Genomic DNA, 11768 nt, shown 5'->3' with positions numbered 1-11768 from the left:
CTTCTGACGGGACCGCTCTCTGCTCCGCGCCTCACACACGGAGGCCCAGGATTGGACACGGCAGCAGCTGTAGCCCCGGATTAAGGCTGCCGGCCCCGGGAAGTGAGAGGGGAAGGGGGTGGCTCTTTAATCTCTGCAGCACCTTCCCCTACCAGTGCCTTGTGGGATCAGCACAGAGGGAGGCGAAGAGCGGGACCTTGCGATCCTTCTGCTCACAGTTCCCTCCTCCTCAGCCCCCTCCTCCTCCGCCGGCCCCAGCTCCTCGGCCCCGCTCGGCCGGTCTCCGCTCGAGCGGAACCCCGCCACAGCCGGGAGACGACGCACTGGCCCTGCGTAAGCGCACCCTCCTGACGCTCCGCTGCTCCTGCCTGCCCCGCCTGTCATCCCGGCCTTGCAGGAGAGCGTGGATTTGTTGTTTCTGCTTTTTCATAGCAGGGGAAGTGTTATTCGCTCGGACAAACCTGCTGAGCTCTGGGAAAACCCGCTGCGGACGTTTAAGGACAGTGACTCGTTCCCGTGCAGGTCCCTGACCGGGGCTCCGGGACGACCGCAGGTTTGTCTGTCTGTCCTGAGTGTCTCTCTTCACTGCTGCCACGCGGTGTGTGTATCTCCATGGGGAAAGGTGTGTCCAGCTCTCTTAACTGTATCCATGACTGTATGTGTGTGTGTGTGTAAAGCACTGGTTCAGCTCTTTTTTCTGATATCCCATCTGTGGAATTCCTCTATGGCTCATGGCTAAGCTGTCGGGGGGGGGCGTGCGGCGAGCTTACGGTGCACTCGGCAGACCGTGGTAACTGAATGTACGCCCAGAAAAGGCTTTAGGGTCAAATCCCGCATTCCGGATGCCAGTGCCGCCTCAGGTGCAAGCGAAAGATCAGCTGGTGCTCTCACTCTCACACTGAGAACCCTGAGAGGGAGCTCAGGCTGGTGGGAAGCAGGGGGACCGGTGATTAACGTGTCACGTTAAAGCAAGGCTGTTCGCGGGCACCTAGCAACAACATGCTTAAAAAAAAAAAGAGAAAAACAAGCTGAGGGGCAATGTACCATCAAAGCTATAAATTCCGCCTCGCGTAAACGGCACCTGCTTTTCGATAGAGTAATGCGTTCAGATGCTCGGCGTCGGCTTGCGTGGTCGCAGCCTTCCGTTGCCGAATCGGGGGCGTCTTATGGGCTGCGTAGCAGACACTTGTGCAGCGCACTCTTACACTCTGCCTTGCCTCCGCACACGTGCAGCGCTCCCGGCGCGGGAGTGAAACACTCCAGTGTGTTGCTCTGAGCTGCGCCATTTCAGATCTGGATGGGACCGTACAGAAGGAGCGAAACTGTGCTTTCTGCACACGCACACAACACGCAAAAACAACACGCAAACATGGGTTGCAGCATTTGCTTATCCAAGAATGGTGGGAGTATTACAGTATAGTATTCTCAGTGGTGTAGTATTTATAGTGTTCCTGCTGGGAGCATTGGAGGGATACACAGCACCAGTATTCTAACTCAGACCTGCCACTATCCCATGCCACACATGTGTCTCCAAGCCTTAAGTTTACCAAGAGTGATGTGCCTTCTTCAGGTTACATTTCAATGTAATGTATCTTCAGAAAGAATGCTACTCTGTTTATCTGACCAAGTCTGTATGTGTGCACATATGCATGTATATATATGTACACACACGCACATACTGCTGTGTTTACAAAATGTCTTCTGTTGTGTTTCACCTGACAAACATTCTTTCATTGAGCAAATCTCTGATCTCGGCGGGGGGGGGGGCTTGTCAATCTTTTGAGCTCCTAAAAAGGAATGCAACAGCAACGTGCTGTTTGATTAGATGATTCTGATTGGATGGAATTGTGCACGCTGTGCTTACAATAGGCCGGCAGCACAATCCGGACGAAGCCGCTGAGCTGGCATGAACGTGCGAGGGACGCGGCAGGGCTCATTGTCCTCCGAGCGTGAGGGAAAGCCCCTGGGAGGGTCGTGCGTTTACTAATGACTTCTTAACAGCTGCCCTGTATGCCAGGCACCGGCAACAGACCCTGCACAACGCTCCCACAGTCCAATCCGCTCGCGTCCGCTCCGCACATAGAGGCAAAGGTCCGCAGATTCACAGACAGAGATGGGGGGGGGGCTGGGATTCAGAGGCTGGTCTTGGAAAAACCCCCATTTTGCTTTGAGCCCAACCCCCCGCCCGGATGAGCGGAGCGTGCACACGTTACCGGTGACATCATAGGCAAGGGACGTTACCTTGCGGCCTTTTAAACATTCATGAGATGATGTCTCGGTATCTGTGTGCTTCGATTCTGCAGTGGGAACGGTTATGCATTGAATCTCATCTTTTTTTAATGACCCCCCCCCCCCCCCCCCCCCCCAACCCTGACTCTGTTTACTGTGATACTGGCAGAAGGGGAGATGTTTGGATTATTACATGGTGATGTTCATCTTGGTTGAGTGTCTCCCAAAACATGTAGACATGTTTTTTTTTTCTTTTAAATCAGTTAAATTGGTTTTAAAAGGGGGAGGGGGGATAAGAGAATACCAGGGAGGGCAGAAAGACAGACTGTGACTGTGATTTTTATGGTGATAGTGTGTCTATACTGCACCTGCCTCATCTTTTTGCTGTCCGATGGGGTAAGAGCTCTACCCTCAGCCTCTCCACTCTGCCTGCATTCATGAAAAGAGGGAGAGAGAGAGCAAGGGTAAAAAAAAAAAACACACACACTGAGAGTCCTGCAGATTCATTGAGAAAAACAGACCAGAGAGAGAGAGGGAGGGACTGCTACGTGCCTGGAATGTGAAATCTTCTCCAGCCACACACACACAAAGTCACACGCATACACTCCAAATGTGCACACAAACACACATGCACACAGTCACACGCTCACACAAACGCACATATAAACATATGTATACACACATCCACACAATCTCGTAGGCCTGCTACAGATGTCACATGCTAGGGAAAAAGGGAAAACTACCTCTTTCCTCCTGGTGAATGGGTCTTGTCTACAGCCTTGAGGACTGTCATTGCTTACTTGGAAAACAACTCTGTTATTGCCTCTACATGGTGATGAATGTATGTGTTTATCTGTGACTTTCTCCTGCAATGTACATAAAACTGTATTTATACATATTTATACGCATATTTAATCTATTTTAAAAGCTGTATTAAACACACAAATGTTATGTGACAAATGTGTTGTTGTGTTTTCTCTCAGCATTGCCATTAATATATTAATAATTTCACACCATCATAAGGCAACTGTGTGACCAGATATGGAAATTACATGGATGTTCTTGCTTCCTTACCAGTAATGTTCACACACACACACACACAGACATGTATGTGGGCACACACACACACACAGACACGCATGTGGGCACACACACACACAGACACGCATGTGGACACACACACACACACACACAGGCAAATTCACAATTACATCACAAGTAGACTCCCTCTTACCTGTTTTCCATCACAAAGGGTTTCTCGCTGTCTCTCAGCGTCCCTGCGGACCGGGGCTAAAAATACCACCAGTCTAATAGAGGCGGGAGATAGAGAGTGAAGAGAGAGAGAGAAGGAATAAAGAGGACAGCGGGGTACGCTCCGAATGAATGGAGCTTTTTTTTTTTTTTAACCACTCAGCTCTTTGCTTTTTTTGTTGTCTCTTTTTTGCTGCTGATTGCTGTAACACCAAATCATCGCTGCTGTGTTTTAACGCAGGTCCATACAGCCTTCTTCATCAGCTTGCATTGTTGCGATTACATTTATTCATTTGGCAGACGCTCCGTTCCAGAGAGACTTGCAAGAGGCATTGGTGGACTTGATGAAGGAAGGATTGACTGGACCAGTGATACATGTAATCACCATCAGCTTTGCCCTTTCCGCGCCATTCTAAACAGGTCACCCCAGCCACCCACACAAAAATCAGGGTCACAAAGATGGCCCTGTCTGGTGTTTAATACCGGTGCATTCTCTCCACCGCATTCCAACTCTGCGTGAGGTATCCAATGATCGTGGATGGGCAACACAGTTCCAACATGCAAGAGAAGTGGGTGCGTTTAAATGTACCACCTACTGGTGAGACTGTGTAATGACAAAGTACATTGAATCATGGTATGGCATTACATTACATTACGTTATTGCCGGTTAGCAGACGCTTTTATCCAGAGCGACTTACATCAGTTACAGTTTTTGACTTGGGGAATTGAACCAGCAACCTTTCAGTTACAAGTCCTGCTGCTTAACCACTATGCTACGCTGCCAGTATAGCTCAACACAGCTTATAATTTTCATAATACTGCCTTCACTACAATACATCTTTGTAATTTTGCAGACACTCTTATCAGGAGTGATTTCCATTAGTTTTCACAGTTTTTACATGTGATTCATTTATACAGCTGGATATTTACTGTTAAGTGCCTCGCCCAAGGGTACAGCAGTTTTTCCCTAGAAGAGAATCAAACCAGCAACCTTTCAGTTACAAGGCCTACTCCTTACCACCCTGCTACAATGCTGCCTATACATACAATTCATGCTCCAGAATGAAATCCCACACATTTACTTTCTTTGCCAAGAATCAAATGGATAAACCACTGCCTCTGGGATGAGGCAACCGCAGACCACAGGGACGTGCTCATGACGTCGTTCTGAATACCTAAGAATGATGAGCGCGTCGAATCCTCTCAGCACAACAGTCGTTATCCAAACAGATCTGCTGGGATCTTCCCAGGAGTTTTTTTCTGTTCAGCCCGTTACTCAAAGTTGTAAATGGGGTTTGAAACAACAGAGCGCTGGACACTGAGAGTGATTATTAGATTATTGATTAAAAAAAGATTAGTGTGAACGACTCCATCACTCATCAATGATGGCAATGATCTGACTGAAGGTAGCATGCTGGCTACGCTGCAATATTAGATCAGACGCAGCTATAAATGGCTATAAGTAATTATAGTATCAGTACCTGCGGGTACCTCCCTCCCTTTGTGACAATCACAAGGTACTACACTACCTAACTCGCTTAATGAAAACCTTGAGATAAGGAAAAGGGACAGGGTTTATTAAGAACAACTCCATTCTGATTGAATGAAAAATGGTAGTAGACAACACCGGCTATCTGAAGTAATCTGATAAGCATCGGTTAGCTATTTGACTGTTTGTTGTAGCTACAGTAGTAGCAAATTTGCAGGCAAAGGAATGGTAGCCTACATTTGTGAGCCAAGGCATTCACTTTGGAGAAAGTTGGTGAAAAGCTGGTGAAACAGTATAAAATGTTTGTCTTAATCTTAATTTGTTTTAGTTTTTGAACGTAATGAATAATTCCTTCTTAAAGCAAAGACAGGTATGCGTCAGTCAGCCAGAGTCCATACGCCTCTGTTAAACGTGGTTGGGTTTCCCTAGCATATGAACACATTGAGAAAACCATCTGATTACTTTGCCACATGTGCATTCAGAGTGACTTATGCCTTCACCTTCAACGGCCAAATACTAAGAGGTGAAAGTGCCTAAAGGAGGAGGGGGGGGGGGGAGGGGGGGGTGAAGTCAACAGCAGCTCCTGCAGTAGTATATTCTATGATTTTGTTTGCCAATGCCTGCAGCCATGACATCTTCCACAGTTCATACTTACTCATACTTGTACATGATAAAGCTGTGCTTTTAGTGAATCACTAAAGCCAGAGGGTCTGCCTCTCTGACGGGCACAATAGCATGCGGGGGTCAAACCTGCAACCCTCAGGACGTGGAAACGTTAGCCCATCTGAGAACTGAGAAGTGCTTTCTCCAAAGCGTATTCTAGTGACCCCGTTCCTCTCTACGCATGCACGACGATCAGGTTGCTGACTCTTGAGGGCTTTTTAAGGAGAGTCAGCAGAAATTAGCTTGTGTGTGACTTGAGGCTGTGTGTGTGTCGAGGGGAAGGCGGTGCAGGAAGGGTGGAGGGGAAGTCAGGAAAGGGAGAGTCGTCAGGAGTGCAGAGGTCCGGTGCAGATTACCGGAATTTACTTGAGAGCTTTTCCGGATCCACCACCAGGACTTGGCACACGGCCCTGATGTTTAAACCACTCACGGAGTTGCGTAAACCCCGCTTCCTAGCATTGTAAACACGCTCACATGCGCAGGTAGATGGGTGACGAGAGGACGCATGCAAGCGTCCGTCGCATTACGGCGTTAGGGACCGCTAAATCCTGCGCTGATTGTCCGGAGTGAAAACGAAACGGGCACGTTGCCCTCGGCTCTTTGTTCGGAGGGAGAGCTGTGACGGCATGCGACGGAGAAAAGGGTTGCAGCAGCGTGACCCTTCTGGGTGTGGGTGTCTGTGCAACGACGCAGGAACACGGGCCACTCGGAGAACCGCTGGCACCAGATGGAAGGAAACAAAATAAAAGTGATGACGCCTGCGTAGATGCTGAATTCCTAGAAACTGATTTTGACGAAGATGATGATGATGATGATGATGATGAAGACACTGACCGCGGGGATGACGAGTTCGACAGAAATGATGAAAGCGATGACGATGGTGACTCTGAGGATGACTGAGAATTACCACCCTCATCATCATCCACAATAATCACGCGGTTGATTAACGAGGAAAGAAGTAATAATGAAAACATACGACTAATTTCCTGCGCGAACAAAGGAAATGAAAAATAAATCAACATTTTTATTGGTATATTTTTCATTCCGCTGCTTAAGACCATGGTAAAGGAAATAAAAATGGAAAAAAGGAGATGCTTGATGAATTAAACGAAAGGGATCTGCAGCATGGGAGCAGTTAAGGCATATTAAGATTTCCATTGCAGAAAATGAAAAACAAGGCGCTCCACTAGGGCTCCGCAGCCCTCTCTGCCTTTATTTGACAGGAGATTTCTCTGAACTCCAGACCACTCGGGTTGCCAAGGCAGAGCACTATAATTACTGAAACAGACCTTTTTATCGCGCTCGCAGCATCCGCTGCCTCTCTTTCGCTCCTCGTGCATCATGTCCAATCACACTCATTCCTGGAATTTCTTTTTTTTTAACTGGGGGCCCCAGTCATGTAACAGGCTGAGCTAACTACCTGTCCGAGCGTTAAATAAAGTAGGCCCATGGAGGGGAAGAAATTGCAGAATTACCCAATGAGCGTAATTTGTGTGAGCTAATGAAATTATCCTGGCTCGTAAATGTGTGCGTATTCATTTCTGTCTTGTTTCTTCGATCATTCCGGCTTGGGAAGACTATTCAAAGGTTGCCGTTTGCAAAAGTGATCGCGGCTGAAAGCAATTTGAGCTCAGTGAAGGAATGGGGGAAATTTTCACGGAATTCAGTGAAGTGAATACATTAGTCCATTGAACAGTTAAGCTGGTAAACCACAGAAAGCATTAACAGCAGCTGTTCTGAAGCACTCAAGCTGTGAGACATCCCACTAAATGACTTGCATTTATTTCTCCATCAGTAACCAGGCGCACCGTGGATACATGGACCAACCAGAATGCAGATAGCAGCAGAGACATGCCCTGGAAAGGAGTAAATGGCTGTGCTTTTTGCAAGCCGTCTTTCATGCTTAATCACCCCTTTTAGGTACGAACAAAAGCATTTGTTGATAAAAACATTTCCAACATTTTTTTTGAGAATTTGCACATGCTTTTGCTTTGTTATCAACGTGTTATCATTTGGCCTGAAATAGCTGGCTCTGTCTTCTCCGTATGGCTACGCTTATCTAAACCCCTACAAAAATTAAACATATTGCAACAGATTGAGAAACATGTTTTTCAGCCCAAGAATATTTTGCAATAGGCCTATGCCAAAACGGCAATAATTTACTTATTTTCAATCTAGCAAGTGAGCTAAAATGCATATTGTGAAATTAGTTTTCAACATATTATGTTCCAGCGAATCAATGTTTTTAAATTTAGCCCCAGCTATGTACGATATAGCCACAGTGCACCATGTACTTGTTCTGCCCAGCAGACAGATATATGATGACAGGGGTAGTTATATGCGGGGTGGCGCACGGCTCCATAACACACATTTCTGATGCGCTCGCGTTTCCAGCGGCCGGACCTCTAATGTAACAGTATGGCTGTGGAGAGGTGGGATCCCAGCGGGAGATGGTGGGGATTTGAGTGACCTTTGCATGGAGTCGCAGCCTCTGGCGCGAGCCCATTACAGAGTGCTGCAAGACCCAAACAGGAAGCCGGGGGAAATTCACTCGCCTCATGCAGGAGCGCTGCTCGGCTCATCACTGGCATGTCTGCAGCGCTGTGACATGCCAGATCATAGCTCTTACCATTTAACCCGTGCTCTGTTTTTAGTAATCTGTCATTTCTCTCTCTCTCTCTCTTTCTAACCTTCTCACCCTACATCTTTCTTTTAACTCTCCTTCCCTCTTTTCTCTCATTTTCTCTGTGTTTTTACTCTCCCTCCATCCATGACTCTCTTTTCCCCTCTCTCCCTCTTCTCTCTCTCACTCCCTCTCCTGTCCTCCTCCTCCTCTCTATCATTCTGCCTCTCTCATACTCAGGGACTGCTCACGTATCAAGTTGCCTCTGACTGGCTGTTCCAGAACATCCCGATTTTGTTTCGTAGGGTGGACCAGCCTCACACGTCCATTGTGACATCATGGGCATTCATTCCAGGGAATTACAGGCTCATTAATCAATGGCTTAATCTGTCCTTCTAAAAACACATCAGACAGTTCAATTGCAGGCCAGTTTGGCACCATGATTATTAGCTTAGAAAGTGGTAGACCTGCAATTTGTCCTTTTGCTACCCAGGGTACACGGACATACATATCCTGTCCTTCTCACCCTCTCTATCTCTCTCACTCACACATGCACACATGTACACACATACATGTACACACACTCAATCTGATGACTAACCGTGACATCTGCTGTATTTATCAAAGGAAAAATGCAAATGGGATCAACCTCACGGTCACATCACCCTTGTTTAAGACTGATGGAGGCAGGTTTCCCTTCATGCACGCATTTTTCCGGCCATGATAACAGCCCCTGTCTGTGCTTTCCTTGTAGTCCACAGATTAGAGCAGCACGCTGGCTCCAAGTTTTCACGCTTGAGATCGATGTAGCCGGTGGTCATCATCATGTGTTGCTTGTGTCTGACAAGCTGATGATATTCGCACAGTTCTCGAAGAGGTACGAGACATATGTGCACGGCCTGAGCACTGCTGAATTATTTTCACACGGGTCATTAAAACCATGGAAAATACTAGTGGTGTAGTCCTCAAATCAGGGCAAAAAGCAAGTGTGAAGGTTTCACGTCTCACGCTCTCGTGGTGAGTGCCCATCAGCATGTGTTGCTTGCCTCTCTGATTACCTGGATGTGCTTGCAGCTCTGTAAGAGGCAGGAGCCATAGAACTGCAATCCAAAAAGTGTTAAACTCCCCATGGACGGCTCCAAAATGGATGTGCAGTGTGACAGGCACAGGGTCTTACGATTTTGTGCCCCCTGCTATGCCAAAAACGATAAAATTAAATTACATTACTGTCATTTAGCAGACACTCATATCAAGAGAGACTTACATAGGTTACAATTTTTTTTTTTTTAACATGATTTCCATTTATTCAGGTGGATATTTCCTGAGGCAATTGTGGGTTAGGTACCTTGCCCAAGGGTACAGCAGTGCCTCAGCTGGGAATCAAACCAGCAACCTTTCAGTTACAAAGCCATGCTCTTTACCACTATGCTACACTGCCACCCCAACGAGCGCTTCACTGTGAAGCAGTGTTGCATTCTCCCAGCTGGGTAGCCCACCCATGGGGGTCAGGGAGGATCCTGCATGCAGCGAATGGATAGGACCAGCCTCCTATCTGTGTCTTTTCCAATCACCTGCAGAATCCTGCCGTGTAACGATATGTGTATGCGGGTGTGCGTGGGTGTGTGCATGTACGTGTGTGTGGGTTAGCATGAAAGAGCGTGTGTGCGCATGCATGTTGTCATGACAAAAATAAAATGGTGAGAGGCTTAGCATCTGCTCGGGGCGAATCTGGTGATAGAATGAGCTAATATCACTTGATGTAGCGTTATAACATCTCCTGAATTTTAATGGAAATTTTAATACCTTTTTTGTCTAATATTGATGCTTTAGTCTGCACATGGTGGCTTACTTCCAGCCTCCATGTATACTAATGAAATCCTTGTGCATTCACTGTCTCTTTTCCCCCCACTTTATAATCAGAGTGTGTCTGCAAAGGTTAAAGGTCACGTCCTATAATTTAGTCAATTTAAGTCCAGCGCTCTTTCTGTGAGAATGGGACGCAGGTGGTTCTAAAAACTGTAATTTCAGAGCCGTAGTGGGTTCTGGACAAGCTTGTAAAAGGTTATAAAGTAGCAAAATCAGGATAAATCACACTCACAAGGTGATATCAGTAATCATCAGAAGAGCTCCCAGAATGCAATTACAACAGCAGCAGCAAAATGGAGAGCAAATAAATGCATGACCTATGACTTCAGGTTCAGTTTGACCTAATGAGAAATGGCTCTGTGGAACCTTTTTTTAAGAGTCTTTAAATTTTATAAATTTAAGAGTTTGAACTTTTTTTCTCCATATTTTTGACTGTACTGAAACTTTTTTGGCTAATAAAAGAATATCAATCATGTTTTGTTTGAGTCATGGTTATTTTAGTTGTCTACATTAGTCACTCTTTTCCATCCATTTTCTGCTGTCTCCTCCCTCACCATGTGAGAAATAATTAATAAGAGGCCCTGTCTGAGCATCAAGCTCTCTGAATGCAAACTGTCAGGATCGTCCCATGATTCCAAGATTGGCGCAAAGCTCGGCGCTGAAGGCAGGGACGAACGGTGACATGTCTGTGAATACTGCACCACAAAAAGCATCTCTGGATACGAAAAATACGACTGCATTGTGCGTGGATCATTCTGATCGATCACAAGGACAATAAGGAGGGTGTGTATGGCAAATGCTAGCACAAAGGTTTGGGACTTTTGAGCAACAGAGTAACTTGACTCGATCTGTTGACAGTCTTTGTTTCAAGGAAAGTTTTTCAAATGTTTTTGGACGCTGTAATGTTTACCTACACCCGCCTACACCCACCAGCACCGCCTGTATTCTGTTTGTTTAGGGAAGACTTGGGCAAGTTCACTCTCCAAAGTGTATGCCTGTTTCCTAGTTTTGGAGGTGGAGGTCCTACTGCCCGTGGGCTCCACCTGTGTCAGAGAAACCACAACAAAAAAATTGCAGCAAATGATTCTGACTGTAAGCAGATCCAGTGTACATCACTACAGCTCAGATGGTTATTTTCTACTATCAACTATTGATGATATGTGAACAAAACTGTGCTCCTGCTCTTTTATTTTACACAGAAAAAACACCACACTAACTTCCACTTGGGCAAATTGGTGTCATCCCATGGCTGACACCAATGTGGCAGGATGGTGCAAGCTGTTTGCTTCATCTTTTGAGATTTGTTCTGTACCACTTTGCTAAAGGCTCCTGAGCTTCTGACGAGGCAGCGTATGGCTGCTACATTCCCAGGGCGTCAGCCGGGCAGAGAGATGAGAGGCAACAGATTTGCTTTTTACACGATGCTTGAATCATCTGAAATGCATGCGTGCGCTTCCTAGGCATATTAATTCCCCTCACAGCTGAATCGTTGCAGAGTACTTGCTGGAGGCCATGGTAAATCTTCACTCCAGCGACAAATGTGCAAGAACAATGCTGCCCGCAACCTCACCTAAACATGGAGAGGCTGTAATGTTTGGGTTTAGCCTGTTTTCAGCTCTCTGGCACACCAGCTCCAGAACAAACTGT

This window comes from Megalops cyprinoides, chromosome 19 (assembly GCF_013368585.1).
Source record: "Megalops cyprinoides isolate fMegCyp1 chromosome 19, fMegCyp1.pri, whole genome shotgun sequence".
Taxonomy (NCBI): domain Eukaryota; kingdom Metazoa; phylum Chordata; class Actinopteri; order Elopiformes; family Megalopidae; genus Megalops; species Megalops cyprinoides.
Note: the sequence above shows the minus strand (reverse complement) of the source record.